Source organism: Bos indicus x Bos taurus, chromosome 7 (assembly GCF_003369695.1).
Source record: "Bos indicus x Bos taurus breed Angus x Brahman F1 hybrid chromosome 7, Bos_hybrid_MaternalHap_v2.0, whole genome shotgun sequence".
Classification (NCBI taxonomy): Eukaryota; Metazoa; Chordata; class Mammalia; order Artiodactyla; family Bovidae; genus Bos; species Bos indicus x Bos taurus.
In genome coordinates, this window is record NC_040082.1 from 41,100,377 (window position 1) to 41,119,774 (window position 19,398).

Genomic DNA, 19,398 nt, shown 5'->3' on the forward strand with positions numbered 1-19,398 from the left:
GTTATTTCTTTTATTCCAAATTTGACAGCAATATACATAGTTTTAAAGATCACCTTAATGAGCCTTTCAGTTCAGTTCAGTCGCTCAGTCATGTCTGACTCTTTGCGACCCCACGAACTGCAGCACGCCAGGCCTCCCTGTCCATCACCAACTCCCAGAGTTCACCCAAACCCATGTCCATTGAGTCGATGATGCCATCCAACCATGTCATCCTCTGTCGTCCCCTTCTCTTCCTGCCCTCAATCTCTCCCAGCATCAGGATCTTTTCCCTTTACAAAGTATCTAAACCTATCCTCAGGTACATATTAACTTTGCACATATATCTCACTGAATTTCTCACTAGCAAATGGATAATTTCTCCACATTTCATGAAACAATGCATGGAAAAAGAAAGGGTAGTTATATGTCAACTGAATCTCAACAAAACAAACAAAAAAAGACAGACAGACGAGGTTACACAAGCATACAAACAGTACCTTTTCAGCCCTTCTTTAGACAAAGTAGAAAATATAGTTGAAATGAAATGTGTGGCTTCCAAAGAAGCTAACAGAAAGGCAAGTGTGGACTTATTTGTTAAAATATACATGAGAATGTGAAGTAAAAGAATGTATAATAAATGTAGCAGGTGGAAAAAAAAAAAGGCAGGGTGCTCAGAAACATAAGATCTCATTCAAGTGCCTGTGCCACCTCTTTTAGTGGTGTGACCTTGAACAACTCAGTGTAGCTTTCTGGAACTTGGGTTTTCTCTCAATAGAAGAGGTGGTCTAAAATCTGTAACTTTCAAACTATAATCCTAAGAATTTTGTGTACTTGCTCCCAGCTGACAAATGCTCTGTCCTAACAGAGGAATGAATGGGAGGCACGCATGCACCCACATTCATATACACAGCCACTCAAGGTTACCTGCTTTACATATCAGGCTTCCAGGTAAGATCCTCTTTGTTTTCTGACCTAAAAAAAAAAAAAAGGAGGGGGGGGACAACAACTGGGAATTCAGGCAGGCTCTAAATTTCTCTGATTCTTCCTTCCATACAACCATTTGTGCAAAAGGCATCCAAAAATATGAGTTGTTGATGGTGTCTATTGTGAGCATTGCAACCCTGAACACTCAGCTATCAAGAGCTGCTGGAATTAAGCCCTTCTCTACATGCCAGATCCCTCACAAGTCTGCACATGTTTAAGATTTGAAACGTGCAGCCTAATTAGCAGAGAGAGAGAAAAAATAATAAAACCTGGCTGCTTAACATTGGTGTTGCCTTCCAATTGTACTCCCATTTGCAAATTTTACCATTGGACTCTTTTGCTGATGTAGTTGACATTTTATTTTCCTGTTAAGACTAAGCTCAAGAAAAAAGACAGAGGAGGAAAGAGAAGGAAAAAAGAAAGAACCAAACAAGCAGCCAAGTAGGAGAACAGCCTGATAAAGATCACCGGAAGATTGTTGCCTCTAAAAAGTTCAGGAGCCTTGTAATAAATAACCCTACATAAATCCAAAGAGATTTGAAATGTTTAGTTATTAAATGTGAGCAAATACACATACACACCACAGCTGAATATGCTTTAGCTTCATATCCTGAACACTATAAAAATGTCCTATTTATTGTGTTCTCAACAGTTTAACAGCTTGAATAGATTATATTCCTTAGAGGCAGCTACAATGCAACGTCCAAGTTCCTAAAGTTCAGATCAGTTTAGGGTATTAAAAAAAAATTTCCCATAGGAAGAATTAATTTCTCTGAAGGAAAAAAACAAAAACCAGGAGTGAGAATGTCTTCAATTAATCCATGTTTTGGACAGAGACAATGGAAATTCTCAGTCTCATAGGTGACTTTTGCAGAAAGGCTTAAACCAGAGTTCTCCCAGGAGGCCACACCCATGTCTGTTAGAAGTGTATAAGCATGAAAATATGTAGGACATTTACATATTCATTGCTCAAAGTTTACATAAACTGACTATGTCTGTACAGTTGATTCTCAGGCACTTTTCAAGCTTACATTTTATACCTGCTACCTTCAAGTTAGTCAGTTAGAAAGTTCACTTATCTATATTTCTTCTCACTCAGCTAATACTACTGTATTGGGTCCCCAGAGAGGAGGCACATTACTTAATTCACAGAATCAGAGGCAAGATTATGAGATGGGAAAGTTGAAAGGGTTTTATTCTCTACCTCTCTGACATACAGAATTAGGGACAGAGAGGCAAGGTCATTTGAAATTTTCCTATGGCCCCTCAGAGCTGATAAACCACAATTTGGAAAACATTAACCTAAAAGGGGGAAATATACAGAGTGAATTCGAGTGTGGGCTTTTGAGTCAAATAGTACTGGGTCCTTATCCCAGCTCTGCTTCCTGCTAACAGAAATCTGGCAAGATTTCAGACACTTTGTTTTCCAACATGTAAAATGGGAATTATGCTAAAGACTGTTTCATCAGTTCAGTTCAGTTCAGTTCAGTTCAGTCGCTCAGTCGTGTCCGACTCTTTGCGACCCCATAAATCGCAGCACGCCAGGCTTCCCTGTCCATCATGATCTCCCGGAGTTCATTCAGACTCACATCCATCGAGTCGGTGATGCCATCCAGCCATCTCATCCTCTGTCGTCCCCTTTTCCTCCTGCCCCCAATCCCTCCCAACATCAGAGTCTTTTCCAATGAGTCAACTCTTCACATGAGGTGTTTCATAGAGATGTGCAATTAAAGAAGGGAGGCCTAGACTTAGTTCATTATTGTTTTAGCATCATTACCTCTACCCTTTGCTGATGATTTTGACATTTAATAGTATCAAAGGAGTCCTTACAGATAGAAAATTTCTCTTAACTTGTAAAATTCCATAATCAAACTTTTCATGTTCCACTTTAGCACAAGAACTAAGATTATTTATGGAGAATTCATATATATAAAAATATTTTTTGCAAACTAAGGTTGTATGTTATTAATCCAGTTGCCAATCACCAGAGCCCCCTCCCCGTACTAAGGTCACTATGCTGTTCTATACTATTGATACCTTGTAGTCTCTCTATACTTTTCATGGTTACTACCCTTTTACTTATCCACTAAAAAAAAAAAAAAAAAAGAACCACATAGGTCTAAGCCATTTCAGGGACAAGGGTACAGTTAGGCATTATTTTCCCCTTCTCAGCTCTTCCATGTAAAGAGATAACCATGTAAAAAGATTCTAAAATTCAGCAGAGAAGAGGAAAGAGAATGTTAGACCCAGCCCTTGACTGATTTTAATTTGAAGCATTTCAGTATGGTTATTTCTCAGAGTCATTGAGGCCTAATGGTGCAATTTGATTTTGCCTAGACGAATTTCCCATGACAAATGATATTGGCTCATCATTTATGGTCGTGACTGAATGCCAATATTTTTCTTCCTCCAAAGCTTGTGTAGGACAGCATGGAGCGCTTATGTTCCTTAGAACATTTGTTTCCAATTTTACAAACACTGTGAATGTGGTTATTTTTGTAGCTCTGTTAGGAAAGTGCATGGCATTTGGTTTTCTTGTTGCAGTTAATTATAAATCATTAGGATTCCAATGCCCACAACAAAGGCCTTGGACCTTGAAGCTCAATCACTGGTGATTGCAATGGTCCTACCCACAGCCCTCCACCTCTTGCTTAATCTCTCTATTTCTCATAATGGGAGCAGGAGGGAGGAGGGGGAGTTATTTTAAGATGTTTGTATTGGCTTCTAAATGTGCAGCTTTGGTTCCAAGGTCTTCTTTTTTCCCAGAGCAAGATAAACTTCTTTGGGTTGTAAATCATGGGAGTTTTGCATCACTTGACAGAGTCCATGTTTGAAAGTCATTCCTATCGCCTCTCTGATGACTTAGGAAGCAGAGAGAGTTGCCCACGCATCATGAAAAGGACCCTTTCAGTAGCACTGGGCTTATGCCCAGATCTGTTGCTTTAGGAGGATAAATTATTTCTATTTTCATCCCCTCCCCACCTAAACCCCTCAATTACAAAAAAAGCATTGTGACCTAACTGGTAACTTTAGGACAAGCCACTGGCAAAACTGAGAGACCTAAGATAGAGGGCCCTTCCTCCACCTCTGAACTGACCCTTCTTCCTGCCCACAGCCAGACATTCACATCCTTGGGCTGCCCTCAGACCCTGCTGTAATTATTCATCCTATCCCCACTCCCCAGGGCAGCACCCGTAGTCCCAAGTTTTTCTCATTAAAATATCTCTGCCCTAAATATCATTTTCCCACAGGGTTCTGTTTCTTGCTAGAGAGCAAATGAGTACTCTAATTTTAAACAAACAAACAAACAAAAACCCTGCACTCATATATCAATAGGTGCCAATTGGATAACGAAGTGAGGAATAGACTTGTTTTCTCCTTTTATAACTTCCAAACTTTTCTTCATTCATGGTCCGTTGACTGAATCAGAGTGGGCAACTGACACTCTGCCTTGTTCACCTCTATCCCCAGTGCCTGGAACAGCCCTTGGTACCCAGCGCACTTCAAGAACAACTTGATGAATATATATGAAAGCCCATTCTACTTCTCCTTCCTTCCCCTGTCCCTGGCTGACCCGGAGGGAGGTCTTGGAGCAGAACTTCCCCACCATGAACCCAGTGAAATATATTCAGAGAGTACCAAGAAGGTTGACCCTGAAGACCACTTAGTCCCAACTCACCACTTCTATATAAGGAAACTGAGGCCCAGAGAATGGAAGATTCCTGCCCAAGGTCACACGGCCTGTAAGGCAGCTGTCTGCAGGTGTCCCACAGCAGCCTGATATACCAGCACCAAAAGCATCTGCTGCAGAGGATAAAAAAGTGATCAAAAACCACCACTACTCCAAAACATGAGTGACTTACTCTTGAGAAAGCTCCGTGCAGAGTTGGGCGTGGAGTTTTACAGGCACAAAAAAAATCACATAAAATACAGTAGGACACTACCTCCTTCTTTAAATAGTAACTTTATTCCTAGAGGGCTCTCCCCGCTGCTCATTCTTCAGGTCTCAGCTTAAAAAAAAAAAAAAAAAAATGTTTTAGAGAGGCCTTTCCTGACCGACTCCTGTGCCCTTTCCCTTGGTCATGCTCTTGCTTATAAACATGTATTCCATGTGCATCTTCCCTATAGACTCTTTAAAAAAAAAAAAAAAAACTTTTTATTTTGTATTGAGGTACGCTGTTCAGTCGCTAAGTCATGTCCAACCCTTTGCAACCCCATGGACTGTAGCATTTCAGGCTCTTCTGTCCTCGACCATCTCCTGGAATTTGCTCAAATTCATGTCCATTGAGTCTTTTATTGCATCTCTTCTTGCTGCTGCCCTCTTCTCCTTTTGCCTTCAATCTTTCCCAGAATCGGGGTCTTTTCCAATGAGTCAGTTCTTCACATCAGGTGGCCAAAGTACTGGAGTTTCAGCTTCAGCATCAGTCCTTCCAATGAATATTCAGGACTGATTTCCTTTAGGATTAACTGGTTTGACCTCCTTGCAGTCCAGACAACTCTTAAGAGTCTGCTCCAGCACCACAATTTGAAGCTCCAATTCTTCAGTGCTCAGCCTTCTTTATATCCAACTCTCACATCTGTACAAGACTACTAGAGAACCAATACAACATTGTAAAGTAATTAGCCTCCAATTAAAATAAATAAATATAATTTTTTTAAAAAAAGACTTCTAGAAAAATCATAGCTTTGACTAGATGGACCTTTGTTGGCAAAGTGATATCTCTGCTTTTTAACACACCGTTTAGGTTTGTCATAACTTTCCTTCCAAGAAGCAAGCATCTTTTAATTTCATGGCTGCAGTCACCATCCTCAGTGATATTGGAGTCCAAGAAAAGAAAATCTGTCACTGCTTCTAATTTTTCCCCTTTCATTTGCCATGAAGTGATGGGACTTGATGCCATGATTTTAGTTTTTTGAATGCTGAGTTTCAAACCAGTTTTTTCACTCTCCTCTTTCACCTTCAGCAAGAGTCGCTTTAGTTCCTCTTCATTTTCTACAATTAGAGTGGTATTATCTGCATATTTGAGATTACTGATATTTCTCCCAGGAATCTTGATTGTAGCTTGTGATTCATCCAGCCTGGCATCTTGCATGATGTACTCTGCATATAAGTTAAATAAGCAGGATGACAATATACACAATATACACTGACACTCTGTCTTGTTCACCTCTATCCCCAGTGCCTGGAACAGCCCTTGGTACCCAGCGCACTTCAAGAACAATTTGATGAATGTATATGAAGGCCCATCCTACTTCTCCTTCCTTCCCCTGTCCCTGGCTGACCCGGAGGGAGGCCTTGGAGCAGAACTTCCCCACCATGAACCCAGTGAAATATATTCAGAGAGTATATTAATTTGGAACCAGTCAGTTGTTTCATGTCCATCTGTAACTGTCACTTCTTGACCTACATACAGGTTTTTCAAGAGACAGGTAAGGTGGTCTGGTACTCCCATCTCTTTACGAATTTTCCACAGTGAGTTGTGAGCCACACAGTCAAAGGCTTTAGCATAGTCAATGAAGCAGTGTTTTTATTGAATTCCCTTGCTTTCTCCATGATCCAGTGAATGTTGGCAAATTTAATCTCTGGTTCCTCTGCCTCTTCAAACCCCAATTTGTTGTATACAAGAAAAGGTATACAGAAAAAGTCAGTTTTAATTCCAATCCCAAAGAAAGGCAATGCCAAAGAATGTTCAAACTACTGCACAATGACATGCATCTCACACGCTAGCAAAGTAATGCTCAAAATTCTCCAAGCCAGGCTTCAACAGTACATGAACCGAGAACTTCTAGATGTTCAAGCTGGACTTAGAAAAGGCAGAGGAACCAGAGATCAAATTACCAACATCCACTGGATCGTCAAAAAAGCAAGGAAGTTCCAGAAAAACATCTACTTCTGCTTTATTGACTACACCAAAAGCCTTTGACTGTGTGGATCACAATAAACTGTGAAAAATTCTTAAAGATATGGGAATACCAGACCACTTACCTGCCTTCTGAGAAATCTGCATGCAGGTCAAGAAGTAACAGTTAGAACCAGATGTGAAACAATGGACTGGTTCCAAATCAGGAAAGGACTACGTCAAGGCTGTATATTGTCACCCTGCCTATTTAACTTATATGCAGAGTACATCATGCTAAATGCCAGACTGGATGAAGCACGAACTGGAATCAAGATTTCTGGGAGAAAAATCAATAACTTCAGATATGCAGATGACACCACCCTTATGGCAGAAAGTGAAGAAGAACTGAAGAGACTGTTGATGAAGGAGAAAGAAGGGAATGAAAAAGTTTGCTTAAAACTCTACATTCAAAAAACTAAGATCATGGCATATGGTCCCATCACTTCATGGGAAATAGATGGGGAAACAATGGAAACAGTAACAGGCCTTATTTTCTTGGGCTCCAAAATCACTGCAGATGGTGACTGCAGCCATGAAATTTAAAAGATGCTTGCTCCTTGGAAAAAAAGCTATGACAAACCTAGACAGTATATTTAAAAGCAGAGACATTCCTTTGCCAACAAAGGTCCATCTAGTCAAAGCTATGGTTTTTCCAGTAGTCATGTATTGATGTGAGAGCTGGACCATAAAGAAAGCTGAGCACCAAAGAATCTATGCTTTTTTGAACTGTGGTGTTGGAGAAGACTCTTGAGAGCCCCTTGGACTGCAAGGAGATGCAGCTATTCAATCTTAAAAGAAATCAGTCCTGAATATTCATTACAAGGACTGTAATGCTGAAGCTGAAACTCCAATATTTTGGCCACCTGATACAAAGGACTGACTCATTAGAAAAGACCCTGATGCTGGGAAAAATTGAAGGCAGGAGGAGAAGGGGACGACACAGGATGAGACGGTTGGACGGCATCACGAACTCAGTGGACATGAGTTTGAGCAAGCTCTGGGAGTTGGTGATGAACAGGGAAGCCTGGCTGCTGCAGTCCATGGGGTTGCAAAAAGTCAGACATGACTGAGAGACTGAACTGGACTGATGTATACAGTACATGGAACTACACAGTAGGTCAGACTCTTAAGTGCAGGAATATGTCTGTCTTCATGCTGCAAGCCCCTAGCACAAAGCCAGAACATAGGTGTCCAGTGAATATCTGTTATGTGTGTTGTTGGAGTTGTATTTAATGCTACTTGACTGTGGATCATATTTGTTTCGTACAAATGGCTTGAGTTAGGCCTCCTGGTTTGTTTTTGCCTGTTTTTACTTGATCAATCTCAGCTTCTTTTCTGGATAGTAGATGAAGCTGTTCCTCAAAGAAGCTTGCTGCTGCTGCTGCTGCTGCTAAGTCGCTTCAGTCGTGTCCGACTCTGTGCGACCCCATAGACGGCAGCCCACCAGGCTCCGTCGTCCCTGGGATTCTCCAGGCAAGAACACTGGAGCGGGTTGCCATTTCCTTCTCCAATGCATGAAAGTGAAAAGTGAAAGTGAAGTCGCTCAGTCGTGTCTGACTCTTAGCAACCCTATGGACTGCAGCCCACCAGGCTCCTCTGTCCATGGGATTCTCCAGGCAAGAGTACTGGAGTGGGGTGCCACCGCCTTCTCCGCAAAGAAGCTTAAGTCAGTAAAAACATATGTGAAAGGATCTCATCCAGTTTCATTGAAGGAAATTTGCTAAAACTTTTTCCCTCTAACCTCCTTGCTATCAGGACCCATTTATAAAGCAGAGGGCTATAGCTACAAAGGAATTAGTCAGGTTTCCTCTTTTCTTGAGAGGATAAAAATTTAGTTTCTGAATAGAGTAAGCTATATGATGTTTTCACTGCCTATTCTGGGAAGGACAAGTCTATACCACCTAATGACTAGCATTTCCTCTAGGTTTTATTTTCTTGGAGCCTTTCACAGCAGCTGGCAACAGCTGTAGGGAGAGGACTAGCAGGTTAGCTGCCTCCAGACACAGTGGAGAGAGAAGGAACCACAGAAATGGAGCACAGGAGTCACTTTTAGGGGATCATTCTCCAATTTTCTGCCAAAGTGTTTTTGGTCAAGACAATTAATGGTAACTGGCTCATAACAACACTAGAAAAGAGTGAAGGTAGTTATTGTGAGGATAAAGAAATGCATTATGGGAAGGCAGGAGACTGTAAACAGCCAGGACTCAGAAAAGTAAGAAACAAGGTACCTTTGGGGTTTGACCTCTTAACACACACTATCCGCCTCTCTCTCTTTTTCTCTTCTTTCTCCATAACCCCCTCTCTAGAAAATAGCTTGTGCGTGATTTCTGCTTGAACATACCTATCATGTTTCTCTCTTCATACATTAATAGTTTAATTCTAGCTCCTACTGCTAACTGGAAACTGATTCTTTGTTTCTCAACTCAAAATCCCCAAAAGAGGAATTGGATTTGTCCTGCTTGTTTTATCTGGGACAAACTCCAATAACAAGTCATAGGTTATTGGCAAGCCCATAACAATGCTCACTTTGCCTCTTGTCCAATCAGTGTGGTAGGAGTGAGAATGAAGAGTGAGTTCCAAGGCATAAAACATAGACATGCCAACTGAGGAGAGGGTGATGGCAAAATTTCTTAAGAAAGCAGTATAGATGGTACAAACAACCCAAATATCAACTGCTCTAATCCTCTCCCAACAGGGGAAGGCAGCTGGTGTCTAAGGATGCAGAAATTTAAGTCTTTCTAAGACAGTTGTATCAGAGTCTTTGCCTCACTGTTTCTGTGAAGGCTGACCACTCCCATCCACCAGCATCTGTGACTCTCTGCCTGGGACTTTGGTGGTCATAGACATACACTCAAGGCAAGCCAGAGGTGCCTGGGAGCTGATGGCACCAGAAGCAGCATTCAATTAATGACAAGTTGGAATTGGTAAATACCCCAGATGCTCTGGTTTTTAGGTCACACCATCCTGAGGTGCGTTCTACCCTTTCCCAGAGGTCCAGAGTATGACTGAGCCACGGCAACCCACAGAGTTAGGCTGCTCAATGACAACACTCTATACTGGCTTCCTCCCTTCCTAGTCTCACTTCTCTACTCTACTGCCTGTTCCTCTGAGATTCACACATCCTAGACCAGGGCATGCTTCTTAAAAGCTCAACCTATGAAAAAGGTTTTCCAGATTTAAGAGTTCAAACCAACACTTTCTTCGGACAATGTGATCCCTCTGTGTCATGGTCTCCTTACCCTATTCTATGAATCACCACAAACACTTAAGAATGGCAAGGCAAAATTCACAAATTTTTCATTTCCTACAGTAAGATATGTTTGCTCTGTGAATATCATTACACAACTGGTTCACTCCTAGATCTGCTGTACTTGTGGAACAGGTTGTATTCCAGAAATAAAAACAATAACTTAAGCCAATTTAAGGAATGGACAAGGTGGTCAGTCTCAGAAATATGTCATAGTCATAGTCAGAAAAACTCAGTCAATAACCAAAAAGGTAATTTAAAAACAACACAATTTCTTCAAATGGACAGGTACACTAGGTCCATACTTTAGAACTAACATCAGCATCATAAAGATAACAATTCTGCCCAAGTTAATGTAATAAATTTAATGCAATCCAAATAAAAATTATCAGCAGTATTTTTTAACTATTTTATACAGAAAAATAAATAAAACTAGCCAGAAAAAAAAAAACTCATTAAAAAAAATAATGAGAGCAAATTAGCCCTCCCAGATATTAAAATGTGATATAAAGGTACATTAATTAAAGCAACATAATACTAGCCCATAAATATACATGAAATATCCCAGGAAGACCCCAAAACATACAGGAAATTAATATATGATAAAGATGCATTATTAAAGAGATGGTGTTCATAGAATAGATAGCCAGTTAGAAGAGAATTGAATCCATTCCTCTAATCTTAAAACAAAATACATTACAGATGCAGTGAACATTTAAATATAAAAACTGAAAACCACAAAATTATTAGGAAAAAAATAGAAGAAATTTTTGTACAATCTTGATACGGGAAAGCCTTCTAAGCATAATATATAAGTCAGAGTCATGAAACAGAAGATTTACCAATTTGACTATTTTTAAAATAAAAAATTTAAAAATTTCCACAGCAAAAATTTCCATAAGCAAAGTAAAAGGAATACATTAAAAAATGGGGTAGAAGACTTCCCTGGTTGTGCAGTGGATAAGAATCTGCCTGCCAATGCAGGGGATACAGGTTCGGTCCCTGGTCTGGGAAGATGCTACATGCCTCAGAGCAACTAAGCCCGTGCACCACAACCACTGAGCCCACACTCTAGAGCACACAAGCTGCAACTACGTGCCTACCTGCCACCACTACTGAAGCCTGTGCACCTAGAACTTGTGCTCCACAACGGAAGAAGCCACCACAATGATAGACCGGTGCATGGCAATAAAGAGTAGCCCCCTCTCACTGTAGCTAAAGAAAGCCCATGCAAAGCAATGAAGATCCAGCACAGCAAAATATTTAAAAATAAATAAATTTTTTTTTTTTAAATGGGGAAGAGACACGCCTGGTGGTCCAGTGGTTAAGAATCTACCTGCAATGCAGAGGAGATGGATTCTATCCCTGGAGGGAACTAAGATCCAACATGCTGCAGAGCAAGTAAGCCTGTGTGCCAGAACTACAGAGCCTGCATTCTGGAGTCCGTGAGCCACAGTTATTGAAGCCCATGTGTCCTCAATGCCTCTGCTCCATAACAAGAGAACCCACCACGACTGGAAGCACTCACACCACAACTAGAGAGGACCCCCTGCGCACCTCAACTAGAGAAAGCCTATGCACAGCAATGAAGAGCCCAGGAGCAGTCAAATAATAATAATAATAATAAAATTAAATTAAAAATTTAAAAATTCTTAAATGAGGTCGATTTTTACAATTTGTATCATAAATGGCTTGGTTCCCTAGCATATAAAACCCCCTAGAAATTATTATACAAAATTAACAACCCAATATTTGCCAATAGATGTGCAAAAGACAAGTAGATAGTCCACAGAAAAGGAAGTCCAAATATTCTTAAAATATGATTAGTTACAATCATGATTAGTCTAAAAGAAAAACACACTCCTATATGACTCTCTTGTATGACTTTAACACTACTCTACTATACCCACACTTCTAACATCAAATGTGTGGGTTCTCCCAAACATTTGAGTTTGGAAAGCAATTCTTCCACCCCAGTTTAGTGTCTTACAATTTCTGACACTATCTACCGTGTGTGTGTGTGTGTTCGCAAGTGTGCTAGTCATTCAGTCATGTCTGACTCTGCAGCCCCATGGACTGTAGCCCACTAGGCTCCTCTGTCCATGTAATTGTCCAGGCAAGAATACTGGAGTAGTTTGCCTTTCCCTTCTCCAGGGGATCTTCCCGACCCATGGATTGAACCCAGGTCTCCTGCATTGTAGGCAGATTCTTTACCGCCTGAGCCACCAGGGAAGTCCTGAGTTAGTGTCAAATCCCACAGTTAAGGGCTCAGTCTTACAGGACTTCAGACACCACTTCGTCATTTCAGATGCTAATGTCATTTGATCCACTGGCTATAAATCAGAGGTTTCCAAGAGTCCCTCCTTCAGTTCTACTAGTTTACTACAGAAGCTCACAAAATTCAGCAAAATTATTTACTTACTAGGTTACCAGTCTATTATAAAAAAATATCTAACTCAGGAACAGCCAGATGGAAGTTCCTGAGGACTGGACTGTCCTGTTTCTTCCATGGGACAAGAAATGGTGAAAGGGATGTAAAGCTTCTATGCTATCCCCCCCAGCACCTCCCTGTGTTCACCAATCCAGAAGCTCTCCAGACACCATTCTTTTAATTTTACTGAAGCTTCATTATGTAGGCATGATTAATTGATTCAATCTCATGGCCCTCTCCTTTCCAAGGGCATGGGGGGTGGGAAGAGATTTAAAGTTCCAATTCTCTAATTCTGGTTGAGTCCCCTGGCAACCAGGCCCTTCCTTATGGATTTTCCAAAAGTCACTTCATTAATACAAATTCAGGTGTGATTGAAAGCGTTTCATTATGAATATCAAAAGACACTTTCTATCACTCTGGAAATTCATAGGTTTCTAAAGTTTTGTGCCAGTAATAAAGAGGAACTAAAGAGCCTCTTGATGAGGGGGAAGGAGGAAAGTAAAAAAGCCAACTTAAAGTTCAATATTAATAAAACTAAGATCATGGCATCTGGCCCCATTACTTCATGGCAAATAGAAGGGGAAAAGATGGAAGCAGTGACAGACTTCCTCTTCTTGGACTCCAAAATCACTGCAGATGGCAACTGCAGCCATGAAATTAGAAGACGATTGTTTCTTGGCAGGGAAGCTATGACAAACCTAGACAGTATGTTAAAACCAAAGACACTGACTTTGCCAACAAAGGTCTGGTCTGTATAGTCAAGGCTATGGTCTTTCCAGTAGTCATGTACAGATGTGAGAGCTGGACAATAAAGAAGGCAGAGCACCGAAGAATTGATGCTTTCAAACTGTGGTTCTGGAGAAGACTCTTGAGAGAGAGTCCCTTGGAAAGCAAGGAGATCAAACAGTCAGTCTTAAAGGAAATCAGCTCTGAATACTCTTTGCAAGGACTGATGCTGAAGGTGAAGCTCCGATACTCTGGCCACCTGATACAAACATCTGACTCATTGGAAAAGTCTCTGATCCTGGGAAAGAGTGAAGGCAGAAGGAGAAGAGGGTGACAGAAGATGAGATGTTTGTATGACATTACCAATTCTATAGACATCAACTTGGGCAAACTCTGGGAGATGGTGAGGGATAGGGAAGACTGATGTGCTGCAGTCCCTGGGGCTGCAAAGAGTCAGACATGACTGGCAACTGAACAATAACAACAATGAGGGACAAAGACCAAATACTATATAGATTTTATTATATATACTCCCTTACTCCTTGGAAGGAAAGTTACGACCAACCTAGATAGCATATTGAAAAGCAGAGACATTACTTTGTCAACAAAGGTCTGTCTAGTCAAGGCTATGGTTTTTCCAGTAGTCATGTATGGATGTGAGAGTTGGACTGTGAAGAAAGCTGAGCGCCGAAGAATTGATGCTTTTGAACTGTGGTGTTGAAGAAGACTCTTGAGAGTCCCTTGGACTGCAAGGAGATCCAACCAGTACATTCTAAAGGAGATCAGTCCTGGGTGTTTTTTGGAAGGAATGATGCTAAAGCTGAAACTCCAGTACTTTGGCCACCTCATGTAAAGAGCTGACTCATTGGAAAAGACTCTGATGCTGGGAGGGATTGGGGGCAGGAGGAGAAGGGGACAACAGAGGATGAGATGGCTGGATGGCATCACTGACTCGATGGAGATGGCTGGATGGCATCACTGACTCGATGGATGTGTGTCTGAGTGAACTCCGGGAGTTGGTGATGGACAGGGAGGCCTGGCGTGCTGTGATTCATGGGGTTACAAAGAGTCAGACAGGACTGAGTGACTGAACTGAACTGAACTATACTAAATCTTACTACTAATAAGGTAAGTACAATGAAAACTATAGTAAAATACCATTTTCACTTATCAAATTGGCCATATGGAAAATTTTGATATTACTGTGTTGACTGGGTGACAGACAATCCCATACACTACTAGTGCAAATAAGAAGGGGAATATCTACTAAAATTTTCAATGCACATTTCCTTTGACCCATCAAGTTCACTTTTATGGGCAATTCAGAACCCTCTCTAGAATAAGGGTCAGCAATTTTTTTTTTTCTAAAAAAGCCAAAAAGTAAATATTTTAAGCTTTGGTGCATGGGGTCTCTGTCTCAATTACTCAACCTTTTAGTGTAGTGTGAAATCAGCCATACACATTGCATAAATGAATGAGCATGGCTTTCCAATATAACTTTATTTATACAAACAGCTATAGGTGGGATTTAGCCTGAAGGCCATAGTTTGCCAACTGCTGCTTCAGAGGCAATGGCATCCTACTCCAGTACTGTTGCCTGGAGAATCCCATGGACGGAGGAGCCTGGTAGGCTGCAGTCCATGGGGTCGCTAAGAGTCGGACATGACTGAGCGACTTCACTTTCACCTTTCACTTTAATGCATTGGAGAAGGAAATGGCAACCCACTCCAGTGTTCTTACCTGGAGAATCCCAGGGATGGGGGAGCCTGGTGGGCTGCTGTCTATGGGGTCACACAGAGTTGGACATGACTGAAGCGACTTAGCAGCAGCAGCAGCTTCAGAGGCAGTAGGTGCAGAAAGGCTGGGCACATCCTCATTGTGGCAGAAATCATTACTGTCCCCAAACTCCATTTCGTCCCCCTAGTAAAAGTCCTGCAGCCAGAATCTGGATATCCAGATTGCACTTCTCAACCCTATTGGGAGCTTGGTGATCACGTAACTAAGCTCTCAATGACGTGCGAGCAAAAATTCTGCTTCCACCTCTGGCTCATTTCCTTAGGCAAGATTTCTTAGGAAGAAATCTCCGTTCTTTTCCTCTTTCTCACTGGCTGTTGACAATGACCAGAATAGCATTAAAGCCATATACTGAAAATGGCAGAGTTACCGTCAACCAGAGTACCTGAATGACGAGAGCGGGGAGAGTGGCTCATGGTCCCACCCATAAGAGAAACTGTTTCAAACCTGGTCTGAAAGGCAAAACCATTTTGCTCATAACTTCTTTCTGAGAAGTTAGCATTCCTGATAAAATGCTTAAGCAATTTTCTGTGAACTTTAATGGGATTAAGGTTTGCTCTCAGAAACCAATTACCCACATGCCCAATTACCCACACAGTCAGTTGCCAGCTGTCAATCAAGGGTCTAGTGACCTTTAACCAGACTGTCTTTTCTTTCTGTGTCTAGTCTAACAATGATTATCTAACTGAACTTTCTTCCTATCAAATGTCCCTACCAATAGTAAATTTGGGAAGTGGCCTTTCTAGGGTCCATTTCCCTTCTGTGCCTAATCGTAATAAAATTTTGATACATGCTCACAGCTAAATTGCCTGAAAACTTCTCTTTAACACTTGGAACACTCACTTGGTGCTGTAACATGAATGAAAAATAAATTTATGTTTCTTTAATCCATTAAATTTTGGTCTCTATTTTTGCAGCCAAATCTACCCCAATACATTCACATTTTCTAAATTTGTTTAAATTCACTAAATGCTTGCTTTGTGTCAAAGACTATATTAAGCACTTTACATGTGTTGTATGTCACTAAACTCCACTTCTTTCTCATAATACCTACCACTAGGACTGGATGCCAGGCCAATGACTACCACCACTAATAACAATACTAGTAGCAGCAATAACAACAAAAATAGCTGTAGTTAATACTTATTGAATGCTTTCTATGAGCCAAGCACTGAGCAAAACTCTTTATATCTTATTCTTTAAAATGTTATGGGGATTCTTCTTGGAAAAAGCAAGCAACCAATCCAAGTTTTATCACTAGTGTTAAATTAATCTCTTCAATAAATTAATTCACTATATTTAGAAAATGAAAGGAAACTTAATGCTTTCCTAAGAGTAAAGCTCAAGACAATAACCTTGGTTGAGGAAGATCCAGAGTAAATGAAGCTCCTCTTAAAAGAAATATGATTTCCCCAAAGCATATTAGCAACATTGGGACAGAAGTGGCGGTGGGATTTTTTGTTTTGTTTTGTTTTCCCCAAAGGAACATTATTTTTATAGGCTGAGAAGCACCATATACTTTTGCTCTTTAGGGCATTTTCACTGGTCCTTCCCAAGGCAAAAATTTGAAGGTGCTCTTAAAGACTTTTCTCCTAAATGCCCCTACCCTTCTGGAGAAATTTCATCCCCAAAGACTTGACTGTGTTTTAAACCAACCTCAGATTATAGGCATAAAAGGAAGAATTAGATTTTGATTTGAAGAATGGGCTAGGCTTGGAATCAGTTCATTTCAGTTCAGTTCAGTAGCTCAGTCATATCTGACTCTTTGTGACCCTACGGACTGCAGCACGCCAGGCCTCCCTGTCCATCACCAACTCCCAGAGTTTACTCAAACTTATGTCCATTGAGTTGGTGATGGCTTGGAATAATTTAAGAACTGATATTGTCGTATTGCACTTCAGTAGGGTTAAACGAATTTTTTGTTTTGTTTTTGCATTTGTGGTTATGCTAATGAGCCTATGGAGAGGTTCCGTTCTGCACATGCACACACACACGCACTCACCTCAGTCCTGAAGGAGTGGGATGTCCTCCCTAGAGAACCCTGTGGTCCTCTCAGGTGAACCAGTCTCCTAGGACTATGCAGAACACGTGTTTTCCAGTGACACATTCAGGCAGCAAGAAAGAAAGGGTTGGAACAATGTAGGAATGACCCCCTGGTGTCAAAAGAAGTCTGGCTGCCCCATCTGTCTTTTGAGAATAAGAAAAAATTCTTGAATTTGTAGACATTTTCAAGTTACAGAAACCTCAAGAGAAAGATATTTAGGGCCCCTGCATATGAGGAAGAGTTTCAGCAATATTAGAAAAAAAAAAATTCATCCACCTATACATCCATCCATTTATTTTACAAATAATTATTGAGGACTTACTATATGCCAGGAACCATTCAAAACTTAGGGGAGGGGGGAGAATCAGGGAAGTATTGGTCAAGGGTACCAAGTTTCAGTTGGGCAAGATGAGTAAGTCCTAGAGATCGACTGTACACCATAGTGCCTACTGTTAGCAACAATGTGTTGTGCAGAAAGGGCAGCTCTTCTAAGTGTTCCGTCACAGTCACCGCTCCCCGGCCAGTAGTGCCTACTGATTCCTCTCAGGTTTGTGGGTGCTGCTCTGAGCAGCCGTCACCCTTTATACCAGAAAGCTGGCAGGCACTGTGAGGAAAAAACAAAACAAGAAGAAAGTAGAGGAGGTGCTAGAGGAAGAGGAATATGTGGTGGAAAAAGTTCTAGACCGGCAAGTGGTAAAGGGCCAAGTGGAGTATCTCCTAAAGTGGAAGAGGGTCTCAGATGAGGACAACACATGGGAGCCGGGAGATAACCTGACTGCCCTGACCTCACTGCTGTTTCTGCAGTCACAGAAAACAGCACCCGAGACAGACAAACCAGATGGAGGCAAGTGCAAAGCTGATTCTGATTCAGACAATATGGGGGAGGAGAGCAAACCAAAGAAGAAGAAAAGAATCAGAAAAGTCACAAGGCTTTGCCTGGGGTTTGGAACCTGAGTGGATTATTGGAACTACAGATTCCAGTGGAGAACTCATGTTCCTGATGAAATGGAAAAACTCTGATGAGGCTGACCTGGTCCCTGCCAAGGAAGCCAATGTCAAGTGCCCACAGGTTATCATATCCTTCTATGAGGAATGCTGAGGTGCCATTCTTATCCCTCAGAGGATGATGACAAAAAAAACAAGAATTAACTCTCTTGAATACCAGTGGCTGTCACATCTGACTGCAGGTTTCAAGTGGGGAAAGAAGGAGTTCTACTTGTCTCGACACCATAAAGATGGCTTGAGAAGATGTGCTTTGAAGAGAAGCAGAAGGCTAAGTGCTTCAAAGTCGTTCCATGCCGTACAGTTTGCACATCCATCTTGGTGAAGAGGAAGAAGAATCAGTGTTTCAATGCAACTCATTCTGAACTTCACTAAGAAAAGCAAAGGGTCTTCTATGATGGACAAAACTTGTAGAGTGGGATGTAGGAGAGCAGGCGATACTGTAGATCTTCAAAGAGCATCTCCACAACCCACAGCCTTCTTCCCAAGAGGGTTAACTCTGCATTTTTTACAGCATAGAATGTGTGTAGTTTTTGGCTATTACTGGTGTATTGTGTGGGGTCAGTGGGATGGGGTGAGAAAGGAGACTGGAGTTAAGACCATTTTTGTTAAAATTTGAATAAACTGTGAAACTGTAAAAGGGAAAAAACAAATAATGATGATTGGGTTCTGTGTCCAGAATATTGTATCCTTTCAAAAAATGTCATTGGCCACCTAAATGAGGACTGTGAGAGACTGTTTAAAAGTTGTGAATGCCTAAAATGTAGAAGCCAAGGTATTCCCTGCCTGAGATTAATGCTGGTCCCAACAAAAGACTAAGCTAGTTAGGAAGTTAACAAAGTTGCATTTGGGGGATGGAAACTGGTTGAGAAGGAAATTTAATATATAAAGGAGGTCGTGGGATGGGGTGGGAAAGAAGGGAGACTGGAGTTAAGATCATTTTTGTTAAAATTTGAAGAAACTGTGAAACAAAGGAAAAAACAAATAATGATGATCGCTCAGTAGTGTCTGACTCTTTGCGACCCCATGAACCGCAGCATGCCAGGCCTCTCTGTCCATCACCAACTCCCAGAGTCCACCCAAACCCATGTCCATTGTGTCCGTGATGCCATCCAACCATCTCATCCTCTGTCATCCCCTTCTCCCCCTGCCCTCAACCTTTCCCAGCATCAGGGTCTTTTACAATGAGTCAGCTCTCCATATCAGATGGCCAAAGTATTGGAGTTTCAGCTTCAACATCAGTCCCTCCAATGAACACCCAGGACTGATCTCCTTTAGGATGGACTGGTTG

The 19,398-nt window shown here is 41.3% G+C and overlaps 1 pseudogene; it reads left to right on the top strand.

Moving 5' to 3' along the window:
• The window catches only part of LOC113896241, a 143,450-nt pseudogene extending 125,196 nt beyond the window's left edge, over positions 1 to 18,254 (top strand).
• The last annotated feature ends 1,144 nt before the right edge of the window (positions 18,255 to 19,398 follow it).